We start from the raw sequence: 8,349 nt of genomic DNA, 5'->3' as shown, positions 1-8,349 counted from the left end.
CCCCCAGCAAGAACAACCACCTCTCCCTACTCTATTGCAGTGCAAGGGCAAGAAACACCTGCGTTTCACCCCAACAGGCAACTGCAATATTAGTTACAACACTGGAGGCACATGCAAGGCAACTATCTAAGCGTACCCCCCATTTTCTGCGAGCAGGCATAAACAAGCTCTCACCAAAAATGCACACATTTCTACTATCACTTTCTTTTCTTTAACAAACACCTCCTTCCTGTAACTATATTCATGGTAATGATAAATGGTTTTCCATTATCTCTGCAGCTTTGGCTACTCTAGAACATTAGCATACAATGAGAGATAAAGTGCTTTAAGTCAATTTTATATTTAAATCCTAAGATCCCCAAGCCCTATCTAAATATAGGTGTTTATACCTCCAAGTCGTTTACTGCACATGACAGTTTAAGACATACTGCATGACTAAAAACTCACAAGTCAATTTATATTCATAATTAGTATTGTTGTTGCCTTTCTCCTGGCATGAAAAAGAGCACCTCAGATGTTATCTACAAAGCCAGCATTACCAGAAATTACAAGAATTACAGGCTTCACATCCTCTGGAAGTTTAGCTACATAAAAGTGATGAGACTACAAGAAATCTTTCCTGTATTTTCCTTGAGATATTTTCATATTTCAAATAAAGCATTCATACTGTAGATACAATTAAGCAAGACTGTTTAGAACAATTCCTACATTCAGTATCAAATTCAAATGCAGCACTGCAGTTGAGAAACAGAAATGTAATACAGCTGCCCGACCGAGAAAAATTAAAATACATTCACTACAAGAACCCCAACATGATCTTAAATACACTCCCCATATCGTCGGCTCTGAATATTGTCCAAGTGAAGGTCAGCAGATTTTTAGTCAGTAAGCCTTGCATATGAACATGTATCATTTCTAAAACTAACACCCTCTGCGAACAAAATCCCATCAGAGCGCTACAATATACGCAGGATTAGATCCCTGGTCTGAACTGTCACAAATGATACGCTGCCAAGTACTTTAACTGAACTTTGAGCAACAGAAATCCCATTTATTAGAAATCTTACGAGGAGGGGGGGAAAAAAAAAAAAAAAGTCACCAACTACTGTGCCTCTGTCTGTCAAATTGCTGCTCCCCCCCCTTTCACCCCCCGCAATATTTAAAGCAGAATAGCCTCTGTCACAACCAAGTACGCTAATGTCTGAGAACGTTACTGCAAGGGAAAATGCTCTGCGACAGTATCTCACCACTGAGGAATGTCTCTGGCTCCTCGCACCCCGGACGACCGAGTCCTCTCTCTTATTTTCCCAGTCCCCTCCGAGCGACCCAGGACCTACCTGCGCGGCAGAGGAGAGCCGCCGGCTCTGCCCTCAGCTGTTCCCCAATTACCTCATTGGGCACTCAGGTAAAATGAGAAGCTCTTACTAGTCTGTACAGCTCCTTCGCCAGAAATATTGCATGAGTCAGCTTTTATCTATCAAAACTCCAAACACAAAGGCTTTACAGAAACCTGATTCACAACTTTCTCACCGCCTTTTTTTTTTTTTTCTCCCAGCGCACCAACAGTCCTCGGCATCGCTGAGAGCCTTAAATGAAACATGACATCATGCAATTCAGGGACAGGACAATGGGCATCACTGTGGGTAACTTTAAAACGCACACTTCACTGAGCAACACCCACTAACTTCCACTTTTCCAGGCACAACGCTGTGAAAACATCAAATAGAGCCCCCACTTCCACAGCGTTTATTACTCTTTGCTCCTTGATTCGCAGATAGTATCAATAAGCATCTGAAGCAACTAAATCACCTGCTGGTATTGTGAAATATCTGTATTTATGTTAGAAACTCCCATGAACCCGCAATGCAATAGGATGATCCTCAGCAATGGGATCATTCTGGATCCTATTCTGCCCTAAGGTGAACAGGAGCAGGCTTTTGCAAGGTGCTTCCAAAGTTTGGGTTTTTTTTTTAAAGAGAGAGACGAAAGACTTTTAAAAGAAAATATGAATACCAAACCATTAAGCGCTCCGTGCTAAATCACAATGAAGCAAAGTAAAAGAAGGGGGGGGGAGGGTGTGGGAAGAAAAATAGTTTTGTTGGGAAGGGGACAGTGAGAGGAGAAACTGGAGCAAAGATGAAGAAACGGGGAAACAGAGAAAAGGAAAAAAAATGTGCTAACCGTGGGAAACCTGATAGCTCTCGTAGCCTGCAGAAGGGGTGATGGCATTTCTATCTTGGAGCTGGGAGGCAAAAGAAGTCAAAAGAGTTCCCAGCTGCTGGCACGGCTTTCCAGGTGTGCTCTCACAGCTGCGTGCTCAAACCCAGCCTGCAAAGAGATCCTCTATCTTTAAAATCGTACTTGAAATTCACTCCCTCTCTCCTTGTACGTAGCATGGCCTCGGCTCCATTCTGAGTTTTCCTAAAGAGCATAGTCCTTGAGTAACGCCTTTCAGCAGGAAGCTGGAGGTAGAAGGAGGAAGCCAAGGCGGCCTTGAGACCATTTGCAAAGCTTTGATCTGAACGTCGGGGCTGTCGGGGTGAAAGTCCCTTTTACCCAGGCTGATATATCAGGTGTTTACAACCTGCTGCCACATCTGAGATGACTAAGACACGCTCTCTCTCAAACACATTCTCCTGCAGTTTTCAAGATTGTTTTTTTTTTTAAAATATTTACATTACAAGATATATATACACATGGACACTTTTTGGCAAGATCTGCACAAAACTTCAGATAGAGTCACCACGTATCTTCAAGTCCTGGAGGTGCTCAATGGTCAAGACTGGTCCCAACGTCCTCAGTACACCCAGAGTGCAGCACCCAGGCACTCAATCAAATAACCTGAAGGTGGTGAATTTACCACACATTTGCTGTGCTCCACAGTCACACGTATTTCTGCCAGGAGCTAATGATCCCCTGGACCTCTGCTTCCTCACGCCTCATGCCCACCTTGCCTATGGAGACTTTATCACCTCTGAGGGAGGTTTTAACTAACTCTCCTGGGCAGACCTGTAGGGCGTCAACCAGCCACGGGGGCATTGCTTGGTGACCTCTGTGAAGTCCTGTGGCACGCAAACAGCACCAGCAGCTTCGTCATTTAGCAGTGACAAACCTCCTGAGCTCTGAAGGCTCCAATCAAGCCAAGTGACTAACCCAGAAGCAGCTGGGCACAGAGAGCTCCCCTGCTTCTGTGGGCTGGGTATAAGCAGGGACTGCAGCAATGCAGCGTGAGCTTCAGCCACTGGTCTGAACTGGCAGTGAGCCCTCAGGTGGGGGGGTAGGGGAACAGAGCTGAGGTCCTTACTCTGCTCTGCCTTGCTCTTTTGTCTCTGCACATCCACATTTGACCTTAGAGCTCCCTAACATCCCCACGTGTAAGTCAGCAGAAGCTTACCCCACACGTGAAGATCTCCCCAAGAGATCTCCCCTCACCCCCCGTCACTTTAAAGATCCACAGCACTGAGAGCTGTCAGTGCAGGAGACTAGAAACTCAAAAAGCCTTCTGTTTTACTGACTAATGTGCATCCCCAATGAAACAGAACACAGATGTGCCAGAAAAATAATGTTTTTGCCCCACTTCCCCCCCATTTTCCTCATATCCCCTGCCTCTGGCTTTTCTTTATCTGCATTACCTTTCAGGTGCTGTATCCCCTTCTCCAGCCCGTCTCCTGCTCTCTCCTGTTGTACACACACCATAAGAGCATATTCCTAATGCATCAGAATTAAGAGTTGAGAAGGATGACCTGGTTTTGGTTTGGAACAAAGCCTTGATTTTTCTAAACTTGAACAATAAGCAGAGTTTATAGAGGTTAGGAATGATATTGTTCCATAATTCCCAATTGGCTAAGGATTTACTGAAGAAATAAGTTATCCTCAGCAAAATTTTTTTATAAAAACTCATAACCACAGGGTACATTCAGGCTTAAGGACACACTGACATCTTCACTGAAAGTGCAATGTAATGTATTAATAACTCTCTGCAATGCAGTAGCTATTCAATCTGTACACAGTACTGCAGAGACACCTAACAAAAGGAACAAGCCATCACATGCTGCTGATGTACTGCAAACACAAATAGAGTATATGGATCCAATGCTCCATTTATAGGCCTTTTAAAAGGATTATTTTCCATCTCCTTGTGAATTTTGAAGGCTTGTTTCTCTCCTCTTTTAGAAAAGATGGCCCTATTCTATTCTATATCAGAGCAAATGAAAATTCAGCGAAGACATGTACATATGAATGCCTGTGAAGGAATAATAATGATAATGCAATCAAAGTTTTTACATCCTTTTCTTCCCTGCCCATACTGGCATTTAGTGAAGAAGAGTAAACATGAAGTGTTCAACACGATGCTGCTTGAATGTTTTAGTATTTTTACATTCAAACTTCAGAGCTGTGACCTGAAAGAAAATCCACATGGACTCTTCTTTCCACCCAGCACCATTCAGGATCAGGCCTTGCTACTGGCACATTACTAATGTCTTTCCACCCTACACTCCATCACTTGGACATCAGGTCTGGTTTCTACTTCTTCCTCGCCTAGTCCACTGCTCCCAGCAGATGTCCTGTCATGCCAACGTACTGCTGCTAAGGCAAATTTTCAACTTCATCTAACCCAGCTAAAGTTGTTGCTGAAGTTCACAACCTTTCAAAGCAGCACAAGCACACTGGAGGTCTTGGCGAGGCTTCCCCAACAGAGCACAAGAGGCTTGTTGCTTTACCAAGAATGCTGGGATCTTTTTAAGATTAAAAAATGTTAACTGTCTCATAACTGGCAATGTAAAGTAGGCAAAATAAACTTTAAAGAGGGGGACACAGTTTCAGTAGAAGGAAACATAGTACCTAGGAATCATTCTTACTAGTTACAGTGAAAAATTTAATTGTGTGACCACAAAAAAGGCATCTTCGTACAACCCATCTCCTGTAACTCAACAAGAAATCATAACTACAATATCTAGCACAAACAGATTAGTTCTTTTAAATTCATGTTAACACTCTGTTGTTCACTTCTGCCACTGAATTTTCTGTTGACTTCTAAGCTTCTCCAGGGAAAATCCTTCCTGAAAAAACCTGCATTTTGTAAAAGCCAGTTCTCTGGAATAGCTGACTGTTAGATGCCAAAGAGAAGTGAGTTTTAGAAGCTTTAAATAATTGATGTTTTTCTTTAAGTCTAGCTAAATGATTTCTCCCTTTTGCTTTTGAACTGGAGACACTTACTGGAACCTCCTCTGCACCTCAGGAAGTTTAGCAACTAGAATTTTGAAACAGAACTGAAAAAATAACACCAGACTCATACCAACAGATGTTCGCATTTATAACATAATAAAAGCTTTCTTTTGGGTTTCCTCTCTTGAATAAAAATAAAAGCTGCAGAAGGCAGTATTCATGTTTACATCTTGGGGAGAAGAATCCTTAAATTCTACCCAGGTTGGAACTAAGACATACTGATGGTCTGGCTTCACCACAGACTGACTTTGGCATGTCAAGTCATCAGTCGTTTTCTTATGCCCATCCTTCTAAAAGGGAACATTAGGTTTTATTTTTAAGGTGGCTTTCTAACAGTAACCTAACAGCTCTTTCAAAATCACGGTTCAATAGCAATAAATTCAAGGACAGTTAAAGGACTCAGGACTTAATAAATGACTGCAACAAATTTTTGTGTACAATAATTAGTATTCTGAAATCTCACAGCATTTTAAATTGAAATAAAAAGAAACCAAGCAGGTATTCAAGTTCAAAGGAGTACAGCACACCACAGCTCTTCTCACTTATTGCTCTTCTATAGCTAAGTATGGTATTTTACATAAATAAGGTCAAGAAGACTAAAACTGCTAAATACAAAATAACCAGTCTCAGCAGAAAATTGAAGTGTCTTTTTGCTGCCACATAAAAGAGATCGTAAAAATGCAGTCACTCCAAATCCTCATTTTTTATTTTCTACTAATGATCTAATCATACCCCAACTGCTGTTTACCTTGATTTGGTCCTCCCCTTCCTTGTCATTAAGCTTTAAGGTATCTCTGTGAAAGCCACTCCAATGGAAACACGTTTGTCATGAAGAAGTGGCTTCACAATGCTTTCAGAGCTGCTCTTACGGCCATTCTGCCGTGTGTGCAATACTTCCTACAACTTTCTAGCTGCTATTTCATGAAGACAAAACCATTGGGAACAACAAAATTCCTGTCTCAAACAAGCAATACTTTCCTGAGAGCTTTTGTATGCAAGAAGCAAAGCAGGAATTGAGCTCATTTGAGACCACTGCAGTATCAGTGCACAGTGCAGTGTAACCTCTGCACGCATGTACAGATGGTGTTAATGCCCGAAGCACTTATCGACACATCAGTATTCAAGATTAACAGTGCCAAGAGTCACACTTCAGAAGTCACAGGGCAAGAAGCAAACAGATTAGAGGCTTGGACTTGCTTACAGTGAACATTTGGTGCATAATTCACAGCGACTGACTCACTGAGTCATCAGCCTTTCTCTGCACTTTCTTCTTATTAGAACAATAACACGCCTAATTTCAACTAGAAAGACAGTCATTTTATTAAAGTTAGATGTATTGCAGAGCCCCTGTGCCTTCTTTACCAACAGCTACAGAAAAGTAATCCTGTGGACTTAAAAGTATTAAAATTCTCTAACATTCCTATTCAGAGGTATGTTAGTTGAATTTTATACATCCCTAACACCCTACAAAGAAAGTCAGTGAAAAGGGTTCTCCGGATTTCTGCTGACCATTGGATTTATCATGCAATTTTTTGTCAATCCAGAGGAAAAAAACCTCTGACAAACACAAACGAGAGAAGGGCACGAAACCTCATTCATAAAACTACACCACTATATGTTTTACAGCAAGGTAGGAGAAATTTAAAACATTCATGAAAAGACATCAGATAACAACTGTCTGCTCCCATCCTTCTGCTTTCACAGTCAGTACCATATTACTTCTATTTTGCAGCCTTCAAACACTTTTACGAACAACTGTCTGCTCCCATCCTTCTGCTTTCCCAGCTTTCACAGTCAGTACCATATTACTTCTCTTTTGCAGCCTTCAAACACTTTTACATTGGCCAATTTTCAGATTGCTTGTTAACTATAATAAACAACATCTAAATCCGTCCATGTGGCCCAAACAACTGCCGGTATTCAGTAAACAATGCAGATGAGCTTTCTCAGTGTTTAGATTAGAGACAGGGAAAACAGAAACTTAGACTCCTATTTAAATCCTGCTGGTACAGCTAAAGGAGTTATTTTTCTCAGATTTCTCCTTCGTGCTGTATTTTTCTTCCAGATAGGGACATTCAATCCCACCATTTTTCTTGTTGTTTGGGTTTTCCACTTGCTTGTTTTCTGTTAGAAAAGAGTAGCAAATCTCTCCTTATTTAAGTATTAGAGCTGAGATCCAAATCAAAATCTCAAATCCAAAACACACAGCCTGGACTTGGAGAAACCTGGCCACAAAGGCAAATACTATGGTCTAAAACGACTGAGGGTGGGATCTGGAGAGAGGAGGATGTATTAACTCTGTGGTACGGCTGCAGGGTTTTCCCAACAAGCCGTGCTAGAAAACAATTCCTTTTGTTGTTTCTGTTTTTAGAGAGAACTTCAAAGGCTTCTCAACTCCATACACATGGGAACCTACAAGGTAATTCAGAGCGTGGTTTAGCATTTAAGAGCATCCTCATGGTGTACCCAGAGATTCAGTTTATTTTTAAAAAAATCTGACACAGTAAAACATTTATGGACTCTGCTGAGCTGTAGGATCCCCGCAGGGGACTCGCCACCTACAAGCATGAAGCTGGTACAGCAAAATCACCGTAAAAAAGGGAGGAATGGCTAGTGGCCCCCAGGCTCCTTCCAGCCCTGTTACAAGGAGGTTGGCTACACGCTGAAAATCGGTTTCCCTCGGTCTGCCCCGACATCCCAAGAGCCCCGAGACTTCTTCGTGGCCGAACAATGCTGAGCATTCACTATTGAGCTCCGAGGCGCAGAGACACACTGAGAGGCCACTCCATCGGTATTATTCCACTAGGTTCAGCCTGTTACCACAGCTATTAGCTGGCGTGCTCACTTTTCAAATCCCCATCTCTTTGGAAACCCTGGCTACCATTGTTTTGTTACAAAGAGGCACAGGTTAAAAGAAGTTTAGCAGGGCCTTTTCCTACTCTCCTCCTTTGGCATCACCTATGGTATATTACTCATGTAGGCAGAATTTCAGGAGGAAGCATCTCACTTCTACAGTTATTTAGAAATCCTGTAGCTATTGAAATATTTTATTAGCAGAGATTCTGGCAAAAGACTTGTGACGTTTGTGTAATTTACATCAGTGACAGAATTCAAAAGTGATCA

The 8,349-nt window shown here is 42.0% G+C and overlaps 1 protein-coding gene across 4 annotated transcripts in view; it reads right to left on the bottom strand.

Annotated features, from left to right (window-relative positions):
- The window catches only part of PLEKHG1 (pleckstrin homology and RhoGEF domain containing G1), a 136,639-nt gene that overhangs the window by 57,989 nt on the left and 70,301 nt on the right, over positions 1-8,349 (bottom strand). Inside the window, exon 1 of one of the 4 annotated variants that reach the window (XM_014951175.1) lies at positions 1,338-1,476. The exons of 2 other annotated variants lie outside the window; for them this stretch is intronic. The gene's annotated coding sequence lies outside the window, so the exon portion shown is untranslated. Of the gene's footprint in view, positions 1-1,247; positions 1,302-1,337; positions 1,477-8,349 lie in introns of those variants that run through there. One more of the 4 variants, XM_014951176.1, reaches the window with a different exon arrangement.

This window comes from Calidris pugnax, unplaced genomic scaffold, assembly GCF_001431845.1.
Source record: "Calidris pugnax isolate Ruff unplaced genomic scaffold, ASM143184v1 scaffold24, whole genome shotgun sequence".
In the NCBI taxonomy this organism is placed as follows: domain Eukaryota; kingdom Metazoa; phylum Chordata; class Aves; order Charadriiformes; family Scolopacidae; genus Calidris; species Calidris pugnax.
Note: the sequence above shows the minus strand (reverse complement) of the source record. Positions and strands in the feature narration are given on the sequence as shown.